Genomic DNA, 12,961 nt, shown 5'->3' with positions numbered 1-12,961 from the left:
TTTATTTTTTTTACTGGACGGACAAATGAAAGAATTGGCTTTTATACACATTTCTGACCCACATCGCCCCCTAACATTTTTTTCTTTTTAAAGTATAATAAATTATATCGACAAATAAAACAATACATATACAACAGAGGAGGAAAACAGCAGAGCAACAATAACAAACACTTAACTGCTTTCCATTAGTGCACTTAACCTCCTTTTCATGGTGAGCGGTCCCACTTTACATTTCCCGTGGCTAAATGCGTGTCTCTAATTCACAAATGAGGGGACGTTTTGAGTGGCCCCTCTGTCTCCCCGATGAGCAAATGCTGCAATTAACTTTTCCTCCTCTCTCTGTCTCTCTCTCCCTCTCTCCCTCTCTCTCTTTTGGCGAGGAGGAGAGAAGGTGTTTTAATAAAGACATTAGCCCCACAGTCAACAGCACCTTTCGGGCTGCTGCTAAATTTAAAGCCGGCAATCTTTCTCGGTATTAAAGCAGCAGATAAAAGCCCATTGATGCTGCGTTATTCAAGGGTGATTTAATGGAAACATCCAAAGGAAGACGCTCATTAGGCCGTTATTGCTGTCATCAGTTGAAACGCATATGCAATTTGAGGAAGTTTCGCGGATTTCTCAGCAATACTGCTAGAACACGGCCAGCAATAACTGAAGAGTCAGTATCAACGAGTGTGTGTGTGGGTGTGTGTGTGTGTGGGGAGAAATGAGTCTCAGGTGCATGCTTGGTGTACAGGTGAGGACCTTGATGTGGATATATGGTCGAAATAGCAATAATAAGCAGCATCATGTGTTCTGTGTGTTACTGCTGACACAACACTATGCTTAAATAATAAGCATATGTCAGAATTAAACCTGATGTCGTCCTTTAATGATCTCATCCCATCCACCTGTGCATTATTATGGGTATATGTGGGACTCTGTGTGTGTGTGTGTGTGTGTGTGTGTGTGGGTGTGTGTGCACTTGGCTATGCATGTCCGCCGTTGTGTATGTGTGTGTGTGTCATTACAACAAGGGCTGGTTGCATCCATGAGCAAAATGGCTGCATAATTGGCGATGTCCATGACACGGGGACGCTCTGTAGGTGTGTGTGTGTGTTTTTTCCTCTCCTCCTCCCCGCGTGTTGCCCAGACTCTAATTACTGGGGTTTCAGCAGGGGAGGTAAGGCAGGCGATGGGGAGAAGGCGCCTCGTGCTGCCTGATTCTGTCAACTGACGGGTTGTTCTGTCTGCCGCACAGCCAGGCAGCGCAGAATCCCTGGAGTGAGTTTGGGAGAAGACCCGGGGACTGGTCATATCAACAAATCTTAATCAAAAGCCTGAAATTGTCAGCTGTCACACACTTTTTGTGATCTTTGATACCTTGCCCCTCCTCTGGCCCAGACTGCCAAATAATACCTAACTACACACACTCAAGCGCACACACACACATGCACAGAGGCACAAAAACAGGGTGTAAATATATATTCACACACACAGGGATTACACACTGCACACGGGGCGCACACAGTGTGCTCTCTCTCTCATACTCACACACACACACACACTCGCTCCAACATGGGATTTTGTGACAAATGCAGCCAGGTAGTCAGAAGGGATTTTATAATAACACTTAGACAACATGCACACAAGGAAAATAGCTTGCAAAAATCCTCTTTGGTGTCTTTTGCTTCTCTTTGCTATGAAGGCGCAGCAACTCAAGATGACAGGATTGTGTGAATGTGTGTGTGTGTGCAGTGTAGCCAAATTACACTTGCATTTTTTTGGATTAAGTCCCAAACACCTTGAGAATGGAACAAATTTAATATGATGAATGAAACTCGGCGAATTCGCTGCATGAAGAAACGGCACATTTTGGGGTTTAGTGAGTCGGGTCAAACGTGATTTCAGACGACTCAAACTTGCGCTTCAGTTCAGGAGAGGCTGGAAAAGGCCGCGGCGGCTTTGATCAACCAACTGTTACTAAGAAGCTTTGAGGAAGGAGGGTTTAAAAAGGACCTAAATGTAAAAAAAAAAGAAGAAAAGAAAAGAAAGAAGAAGCAATAGAAAAAAATGGACGGATAAAGTGTGAGGAGAAATTTGACGGTTCAGAGGCAGGTTAAAAAAAAACCAAGCCAGCGTTCCCATACAACATCAATCCAGTTAGAGCATATAAGAGGGGGGAGGAAGGGGGGGGGGAAGGGGGGGGGGGGGAAGGGGCAGATGACAAAAATGGAATTTAAGAGGCGATTAGCGGCTTCACATGAGCAGAGGGTGAATACAGCTCAATACTCTCTGCACACACTCCTCTGTCTTTACTCAGTGTGATGTATGTGATGTATGGGCCTATACATCTAAACTGAGAGTCAAAGCAAACCAATGTGATGCGTTGGAGTCAAAGCAAATAGAGGATTTGTGCCCGTTTGTAATGAGGCAAAAGTGGAGAATGGAGGATCTAACATCATATTCTCCTCTGGGATTCATGCACCAGCGGTTATTTGTTACATTGAGACAACAAAACAATGTTATTGGTGTTGTCCAGAAGACTCTCAGCACCTAATTGGTAATTCTAAGATATTTCTCTTTGGCTAATAAGGAAACACTAACAGAGGCCCTGCCCTCCGTAATGAAACAGGCTCACACGGTTAATGATGGTTGTTATTTATTCCGGTGCCGCCCGGGTTTATTTGGGCCAACGTGGCACCTCTCCTCACTTTGCGTAATTAAGCCTGTTGATACTGCGGGATGCTTACCTGCAATTATGCCATTTTAATGAGCGGCGGCGGATGGAGGAAGGGCAAGGCGAGGTCAGGCGGAGGCAGCAAAGCATTGGCGTTTTAATAGACACTTTAAACGCTGTTAATTTAGCCCGCGGTAATGGAGAAGCCCTGTCTGCGAGGAGGAATATCTGCAGCTCCGGGGGCACGTGTGTGTGTGTGTATGTGTGTGTGTGTGTGAGGAAAGTCATTGGTGTGGAGGAGGCAGAGGGGCTGAAAATTCTTAAAGTATTCAGAGAAAGAGAGAGAGAGAGGGAGAGAGAGGCGTTGCTGCCCAGAGGAGGATCTCAACATCTCGGGCTTGTTATGGAGGAAGAGCGTTGGCATGTTTTCAACTCTGAAGGCTATTGACGGGCCGAAGCAAAAGGTTTGGCAGCTTCTCACCTGTTTCCCGCCACGCGAAATGTGTCAGTGTCAAGCTGGAGTGCTGGATTTCTTATATGGCAGAAGAAAAACACACACAAGGGGGCTATGGAAATGAAGGGCGGGGAGGAGGGAGGAGAGGGGAGGGGGGAGGGAAAGAAAGGGGGAGGCGATATATAGCTACTAAAGTTTTAAAATAGATCGAAATAAGCGAGAGAAACAAGAAGGCGCCGAGTTGATGCGAGCAGTTTAGAGTGTCAGGGAAGAAATTGCGAGTGGGGAAATAAAGATAAAGACGGAGGGTTTGGCCACTTACAGACGGGAAGTACACGCCGTAATATGTAAATCATACTGCAGGTACCAGTTGTGTTTTGTACTGAAGGCTCCAGATGGTGAAACGCACCGTGTGGTTAATGTCAAATAACATACATCAAATTTTTTATGGCTCCTCCTCCTGTTCAACATGCGTATCTTTCGCTTTTCCCTGTCGCTATCTCGCAAGAATCGTCACCTGTGCGACTGTGCAAGCGCATAAACAATCACACACACACACTCACACACACAGAGAGAGAGCTACACTACTGTACCAAAGGGTTATTATAACTCCTGCGCCGGTCCCTGCGAAGGTGGTGTGATAACAGTCATTAGGGTAGCCGTGGGAGGAAACCCAGTCTTATTAGAGGAGCACAGAGATTCATTGGGAAAACAAGCACTTTCATTAGCAGGTGTGAAGCTATGCAAATACATAAACACGCCTTGGGTAGCCCACCATCCTCACACCTGCGCGCAAAACTGGCTGCTTATTAACACAACAGCCCTGCAATTAGCTGGGATGACTCAGGATCAATTAAGAACGGACTAGATTGTATGTGTATGTGTGTGTGTGTGAGGGTCCAGATGTGGGGTGCATGTTGTCACGCAGAAGTTAAAGTTGGCAAGTTATTCGGAAAAAAGCTACATAATAGCAGAGATGAATAGGACGCAGCTTTGACGGTTTGTCCGTTATGTTTGGAGAGTTAAACGTACATTTACACGTAATCTGAGTATCCGGATACTTTATCTGCACAATTCGGTCCCACTTGTGTTTAAACCTTTGCGCCGACACGTATTGTGGCTATCACTACATTGCCATCAGATCTGAGTTGTTGTGATGCTATTTAAAGCCTCTTATCCCGCGGAGGAGCTTCATCTGTTCCCAAAACATTCAAATAACTTTATCAACAAGAGTGAATAACGGGAATATTGAGAAAACATGAAACGACACACCTTTCAAAGTCATTTTGAGGGTTTTAGAGGCCTTTGTAGTAGATGGGGGGGGCTGGAGGGATGACATGCAGTTGTGTTTCTCCAAGTACTCAGCAGTATCTGAGTGGTCTGGAGTGGGAGAGATCAGAAGACGCTTTCCTCCCCGCGTGTCCCGTTTTAATGCGCGACATGCTTCCAGTGAGACGCTCTCCACTGGGTTGATTTTTTTCCCCCTGAAACGTGCCAGAGTGGCTCCCCGCCGGGCGGTAAGCTCGGCTCTTTGATGTATCGCGCTGTAATGTGGTTGTTATCCATAATCGGCTTGAATTCAGGAGGGCCGAGGCGCTGAAAGAGAAAGAGAGGTACACGGCGGTAGCACGGGGCTCGCGCTACATTAAAACGCGACCGTCTTCCCATTAAAAACAATCCTCACCCCTGAACTAAACACTCTGAACCTCCCTGATAAGTGCCCGGAATTATGCAGACACAAAAAAAAATACGCTGCGTAAGATTGATTCACGCTGAGATATTGATGTTTCTGACGGGGATGAAGTGTAATATTAGCCAGGAAAACATTGTAGACGATTTCATACCCCCCCCTCCCGTGAACCCTTAAGACGACGGTTAAACAGAGACGGAATCTTTGACGCTTATGCAAATGTCCCGTTTCTGCACGTTTGCGATATCGGAAAGTTTAAACAAGGAATAATCCGGCAAAGATACGAGCGGTGGGGAGGCGTAGGGAGGGAGGGAAGGAGGGAAGAGTTTGTGATACGTATCGACGTAAAGGCTCGCCAGGAGAGGAGATGATGCTCCTGCGTTGCATGAATAACAATCAAACACACGAGGGGAATGGAGAAGTGTTTTGAAATATGGATCCTATTACGCAATAAAACGGTGATGGTGTTTTAATGTCGCGCCGTGATGCAGGAAGCGGGGTTTTCCAAGAAACAACCGCGGTGGGAAGCTTGGACCGCCGGAATCATTCCATGTAATAATCCGGGAAAATCATTTGAGTTATTTTGTTGTCGTGCATCTACCAAATAATATGATTTGCGCTCAAGCGTGGATAATAATGTACAGCGCAGCACCTGTGATACACATTCGGCAATAAAGAGGATTTTGATGATGCCGTTCGAGCGCGTTAAAGGAGGCGGCTAGCGAGCTGGGGTGAGAAATAAATAAAGTTAAGCACCCAGGTTGTGATTATTGCTCTTAAAGTCTACAATATTATCACCGTCTCGCCTGTGCTTAGAGGTTTTAATTTAGCGGTGATAATTTGCTTATGCAGGCCCCCTCCAATGATTAGACATCTTTGTTGCGCCGGCGGTTTTTTAATATAGCGTGAATTACCCACTGTGAGCGTTTACGCCGAGCGGACGACGTCTGGAAAATGGACGTCGGGCCTCTAGTTCGAAATTCCCCCCAGGCAAAAGGGGGGAAGGGGGCGAGGGGGGGGGGTTGTTATGGTCGGCGTTGAGTGTTTGTAAAGGCGAGTAATCAAAGTGCGATGAAAAACAGACCAAAACATCATATTGAGTGCGTCTGACTCTCTGACATTAGCGCGGCTCTAATCGTCAGGTTTGAGAGGCCACCCTCATTGAGGCTCGCCCCGAGTGAATGGGAGCGAACCAGTTATGCGTCATTACGGGCCACGGTGGGGGGATGGAGGGGTGTGGGGGGTGAAGAGAGAGAGAGAGAGAGAGAGAGAGAGAGAGAGAGAGAGAGAGAGAGCTGTCCAACGTCCCGCTGGGAAACGATGCCCTCTTCTTTCACACTTAGCGGAGCGGTTCCACCAAAATAACAGCCATACCACCCAAAACACCGCCCCCCCTCCACCCCCACCCTACCATCCACCCGCCGCCCGCTCCCTTTGAAAAGAGCGTGCGGAAAAGGATACGCCTCCGTTTTCACTTAAAAGCAGAGCGTCTAATTCAGGAGAAGTGGTAATAGAGGGACGGGGGTTAAAAAGGTAGAGAGGAGCAGAGAGGGAGCACAATTACAGAGGTAAAGCAAGCCAGCGATTTGGTGTTTTACAACAGTGAAATGGCAAAGAGGGGGTGGGGGGCTGGGAGTGAGGGGGGGGGGGGAGCGGGGGGGGGGGGGGGGGCTGAGATTTTAAAAGACGATTTTACGAAGAGAGGGGGCCCATTTTGTAAAACAGTCGGCTTCTCGATCGATTCAACAGCGCCTGAGAAATTTCGTTGGGGTTTCATCAAGCTCTTCTCCACTTCAGAGGGTCGGGCAGATTAGTGCTTCATGTCCAATCTGAAGTGCCTAAGAGCATTCTTGTCATGACTGTTTACTGGAGTCTGAGAGTGGCGTTAAAGGGGAATCAAACCCGCATCGGCTGCGTTGATCTTTTACCGAGCCTCTGGAGGAACCGGGCCCGACATTTTATCAGGCAGTCTCAGAGGTCACGGGCAGGCCATCTCGCCGACGCCATTATTTACCAATGGATCAGAGTATCAGCTCTCCTGTATGTACCTCTTTGCTTTGCCCCCCTCCACCCCTCCTCCGCAGTATTGTTTGCTCTTCGCCTTTGTGAGTGAGCGGGCGGGCGAGCGGCACTTTATGGAGGACGAGCCGTGAGAGAAAATATTTCTGCCCTCGCCATCAATGGATCAATGGAGATGTGTTTACCTGTCCAGGGGCACAATGATCACTCCACCATAATGGATATTAAACAGCTTGTTGACTGAGAGCCTTTGTCCCCTGGTCACTTGTCAGGCCCTCACACACAGTTCACCGGCGGACAACACACACACACACACACACACACACACACACACACACACACACACAGACACACAGCTGGGATATCAAATCCCTTTGGCCGTTCATCAGTCTTATACAATAGTTCAGATCAATTAATAAAAGCCCATTTCATTCATTATGTTGCATTCAAGGAGTCTGAAAAACACAAATTTAAGCCTTATTTGCTGTAGAATCAGCGGAAATTTCCTTTTTCTTACAATGGTAGCTCTGAATTCTTATTGTCACATTTCCCAAAACCAAGCTGCATTTACTGTTTGACACATTAAAGCCGCGTTTTGACTGATTCAGACTCGGCAGGGTCAAAGGTCGCTGTGCAGGACAAAAGGCCGAGGCTTCAGGTCAGTGACAGTCTCGCCAATTACACTGAAAGGGGTCAACCTCAGTGCAAGCTCTGATGTGGAAGCGCTGGAAGCTTCCACATCCTGCTGGGAAGAGTGAGAGGATCGGCTCCAAGGGGGAAGTGATCGATTGCAACATAATATATATACTTTAAACAATATATAATCTTCCCCCGCTGACGACGGCTCATTTCTTTAGATTAGAACTTTTTGATGAACGTTGCGGAGATTTCAGTGGCGACCAATTATACTTCCCATAAACTCAGCGTTACAAATGTGAAGCTGTAGGGGGAGTGTTAATATGTTGCCAGATCCAGGATCAATGGCGGAATGAAGCTTTGCATGTTGGTGCAAAATCCTCCACCCCCCTCCAGTAAGACACAACTCAAAATGAACCATCTCCATCTCTTTTCTTTCCCTAAATCATCGCTTCACGCCGCCTCCGTATTCCGTCCCTGGCTGTGTAATAACTGTCTCAGGTGCCGAGCCGTTTTTCCAGCCCGCGCCTCAATAAAACAGAAACCCCTCGCTCGTTTCCTGGCCGTTGGGCTACTTTAGGGAATGCCGAGTCTGGCTTTTTTGTGACGGGAGCGGCGGGAATGAAAGGGCGGGGTTTGTTTTACATAAAGGCTACAGCCATCAGGACTCAGCAGGACAGGCGAGCCAGCGAGTGAGTGAGCGAGCGAGCTGCTCTCCGGGTCCCGATAAATCACGACCCGCATTCATTCATTCAGCACATTCAGACCCCGGGTTCCCACTTTTGCTGACTCGTAGGTTTCTGCTCCTCTTTAATATGACGACCTTAGCTTGGCCGTTCAGGTGGGGACGGTCCGGCAAAAACAGAGCAGCGAGACCGAGCGAGAGATTAGATTTGAAGGAGTTGGAGTGTGTGTTTTTCCCTTTTCTTTAAGGCCAATGGTGCCGGCCGTGTTTAGGTTTAATGAAATTCATAGTGGTGAGTGACAGCGTTTGAATAGGCTGGAGAAAATGGGGAGGTAAAAGGAGCATTAGGAGTCGCTAAAGAGGTGGGGGTCGGCTAAAGAATGACACCATCTTCTGCCTGTGACACACACACACAGAGAGGGAGAGAGAGAGAGAGAGAGAGAGAGAGAGAGAGAGAGATTCAATGAAGGGTCAATGTACAATAATTTGAATACATTGTGTGTATGCGTAATGTGCAGAACCCCTTTCACTCTTTGTTTCACCAGTTGAAAAGACCTGCAAGACTCAAAAGACATTTTAGCTTCTGGCCACTCTCTCTCTCTCTCTCTCTCTCTCTCTCTTTCTCTCTCTCTCTCTCTCTCTCTCTATCTCTAACACACTCACACACACACACAGGCACATGGCATTAAGATATTTTAGTGCAACTTCATCCCCCCAAAAAATTCTCACAATGACACAAGTTTAGTTCAAGAAACAACTTAAGCGCTTTGCTCTCCTCTCTCTCTGTATTGATGTTACGTAGGTGAAGAGGTCAGGCCGGCAGTAATTGTTTGTTTGTTGGTTGAATGCTTGGCGAGCTGTGTTTACTTTCCATACAACGGTCGGCTAATTATGTCCTCCTGACTGAAGGCAGAGAGCCGATTACTGCATGACAACCGGACCGATACCTCCTCACGTGTCATTAGCGTCCACCTGTGGCGGCAGGAAACACACCAGCTCGCTCCCCTTTGTCTCTGAGTCTATCCGGGGAGAATTGTGCCTGGCGCTACTGAAAATCTTCGTCCAATTAATGATGTCAACGAGGCGAACAGAGGGGCGGGAATGAGGTAGATACGGCGTGAAGAAGTGCATCTTTAAGAAAGCGCCTACAAGAATCTGAAACGCTGCCCAGGAAGGATCTGGCAACCACGGCCGAGTCTTAAATAAACATGTTACACCGCGTGTGTTAAAGACTGGCAGACGTCTGGATGGCTCACACGCTAAACAGACAGCGGGCCTGTGATAAGCAGAGGCGTCCATTGTTATTAATTTGTTATTTCTCTTCCCCTGAGGTTCCTGGCTGGATTATCGTGTTGAACACACAGTCCAAATTCCACTGTAAACATTTGCAATTAATCTCCCGTCCGGCTCTCCCTCCCTGGCTCGGCTCATTTGCATAAAGCTGATCAAATTAAGTTGTTTGCAACGGCCAAAACTCTGTTGTCACTGCGTCTGGAAGTGCCGCAAACACACATTTCTATTTCTATATAAAGACGTGGGTTTCTTTCTTTGTTACAGTAGCCAAGCGTTTTTTCCGTGTTCATGCTTAGCTGACATTCCCGGTTTGGAGCTCTGAACCAGAATTGGGGGGGTGGATGGGGGGGGGGGGCGGAGGGGTGGGGGGGTGGGGAACAGCAAACAGTCTGTGTGATTTGTATTAGAGTAATCCTTTAATTGCTTCATGGCAAAAATGTCTATACCATATTAAGTAATTCAATACAGGCAGTTAATGGAAAGGCAGAGAGATATCACGTTTTGCATAAAACCTTTAAAGCCGCCGCTGCCTCGCCGCACACGCTCGGCCTCCCTCGTTTTGATCAGGCTCACATCCGAGGTAATCCGCTATCTAGACTTGGGCCTCGCTGAAGATGATCAGGCTGTGTGAGGAGGCCAGTGCATGTTTCTCTACGCAGATTCGTATAATCACATCATGTTTATGGAGAAAGAGAACATTCCCACGCAAAGCCAGCAAACACAGGAAGCAGCAAATAGCGTTTCCAGGCCTCTGATGATGGACGCTTAGACCATATGAGGAAATCACAAACCCGACTGACTAATCAACAACAAAACAACAAATCCATGGGCGGAGCGTCTTCATCAACGGCTGACCTGCATCTGCATAGCGAAGCCCCCATCACGTCAAAAATGAAAGTTTTGACAACATTCAAAGGGGGACGTGATGGAAAGCGGTAAACCGTGAATGCTGTTTGAAGACGTGTAACGCTCTCCAGGGAGAAGGCTGTCGCCGTGCTGCACCTTTCCCTGCGCTAACATCATTCACTGGGACGCAAATTGGCCTGAATGTTTTTGGAATCATCAGCTTTTTAAACGTATGCGTACGAGCTGCATAATGAGCTCCAATTAAAGTCTTGTTTTTTTTGCACTTAACATAGATAGATCTGTTTTCCTGATTTAGAGGGAGGATGAATTATGCATTATGGGATGAATTAACTTACACATTTAACTCACGTGTTTGGTACTAGTATGTATAAAGATACAGAATTAAGTTCCATATTTGCTGAACTTAGGAGCAAATATGACAAAATGAGACACTGGTTTGATCAAAGCTTTAAATGAGTGCAACACAAAGGAGAGAGGAGAGCGGCGGCTTGTTGACACCTTTTGACTGCCGGCATATAAACCCGCCATTGTCAAGGCCAACGGGCGGCCATGGGCAGCGGCGATCACCATGTGAAAGAAGCTTATAGGGTGAAGGTCCAGCCGAGCTCCTCTCATCAATGAGATGACTCAGGGTGGGAGGGTGGGAGGGTGGGAGGGAGGAAGGGGGGGGGAGTGCTCAAGGGTCGCAGCCATGGGCAACCCCGGTCTCAAAGCAGAGGTCAGCCGGGCCGACGCAGGTTTATGTTCCAACAATAGGTGCTGGACGAAGCCGCTAAGACCTGGAGGTCATGTGGATTACAAAAGAGGGCTCCTTGTGTTTGTTGGGAACAGAAAACGGTCAGTGTTGCTCGTCGACATTGAAAGCCCTGTTTGTTGGTGTGAGGATACACACCGATTCTCCTCCACAAGCCAGATATTGAGTCATTATATAAGCTGCGTCTCTGGATGTTTGAGGAGCGCAAACATATAAATAACTCCACTATACGCTTATCTGCAGAGCTTCATCCTGAACTCTGAATTTGAATGCGCTGATTCCTCTCGCATGCCGTTTTCGTAGCTGGAAGGTAAAGAGCTCAATCTCCTCTGGATGAGTAAGAAGCGAGGAGGGCCAAGAAGACAATGGATACAGGCCAGGGGGACAGGGATCTCATATTTAGCTCACGATTGCACTCAAGGAAGACAATAAGTAAGATTCATTAGGTCATTTTTTACTCGCGTCTGCCAAGATCCGGAATGAAATGTTAAATGTTTCATGGGCTAAGAAAAGGGCAGAATTTGTCTTTGTGTTTGCCACCGGAGAAAGGGAGAGAGAGAGAGAGGGAGGGAGGGAGGGAATGTGACGGACAGAGAGATAGAAAACGGCAAAATTGCGAGTGGATAGGAGGAGGCGAGAGGGAAGGAGAGGGTGGGAGTCAAAGGGAGCAAGGAGGAGAGGAGAGGAAGGGAAAGGAGAGGAGGAGAGGAGAAAAGGAGAAGAGGAGGGGAGGGGAGGGTTGCTGGGTGTTTTGGGCCGCCTGATGGATGAGGGTGTAGCGGGGCTGGTGGGGGCGGTGTCTCCTGAATGATGATGGCCTAATATCATCATCCCCCTGTCAGGCCTAATAGGCTTTCCTTGGTAGAAATCACTCACACAGAGCTGCCATAATGCCCGGGCCTCCTGACAGCATCATCCATCCACTCAGGCCAGAGCCAACGTCTCCAAACTAATAAGGAAATATATGGTTCAAGGAGAGCTGAAAAATTAAACAGGTAGCTTACGAACAATTTGTTGTTCGAGATGTTTATCGTATCTATGGAATGTCGACGGCAGCGGTGATGGCTGCGGTGGCGGTGGTGGAGGGGAACTGGATCTCGTCGCGGTTTAAAAGCGGCCATTCTGCTGACGTCGCAGGTCTGCTAAAGTAAGGAATAAACAACCTCGCCCCGACACCTCCTCTACCTCCTCTACCTCCACTTCTGTCTTCCTCCGCGTCCTCCCGTCCCTCTCCAAGCAGAAGGCGAGCCCCGCCTTTGCCGGTGTTTTTCCCTGCTTTTCCCGTTGTTGAATTAACAACAAGCGTGAGCAGCGAGGGTCATTATCAGTGGGAATAAAAATACTTCTTTTTTTTGTTGTTTGTTCCCCTGATCTAACAGTCAGTTGTTCACATCTTCTAAAATATTCTAATTTTAGCAGCGGTGGCGGCGGTGCTTTGGAGGATTCGCCCGCTCCTGTTTTCCTCTCTGCGAGCGTGAGTGTGCGGCACACCTGTCACTGCTCTCCCTCACGCAATGGCTGATCACAGCACGCTTTAAACACGGTTACTCTCCTCTTATCTCTCGCCGATCCCGCCGATCCCGCCATCTCTCCCATCTCCCGCTTTAATCATGTGACACCTCCTCGCCGACTACCCCCGCCCCCTCCCTCTCCCTCGTCTGCCCCCCCCAACATCCACAAGAGAGAACCGCCGCCATCAATAACAGCGAGAACTTTTTCAAAGTCCGCTCTTAAAAGCATCCCCCCCTCCCACGTGGTCCCATCAAAATAGTCAGATTTCATTATCGATTGCACGCTATGGAGGCTCAGACACACACACATTAGGCAATCATTGTTTAGGCTGTGCTTTGAGCATCTATGCATACATCCATAACATGGCGGTGAGACATTTATATCACCAGTCC

Source organism: Genypterus blacodes, unplaced genomic scaffold (genome assembly GCF_046128005.1).
Source record: "Genypterus blacodes isolate CSIRO-AG114 ecotype Tasmania unplaced genomic scaffold, CSIRO-AGI_Gbla_v1 ptg000147l_1, whole genome shotgun sequence".
Lineage (NCBI taxonomy): Eukaryota > Metazoa > Chordata > Actinopteri > Ophidiiformes > Ophidiidae > Genypterus > Genypterus blacodes.
Note: the sequence above shows the minus strand (reverse complement) of the source record.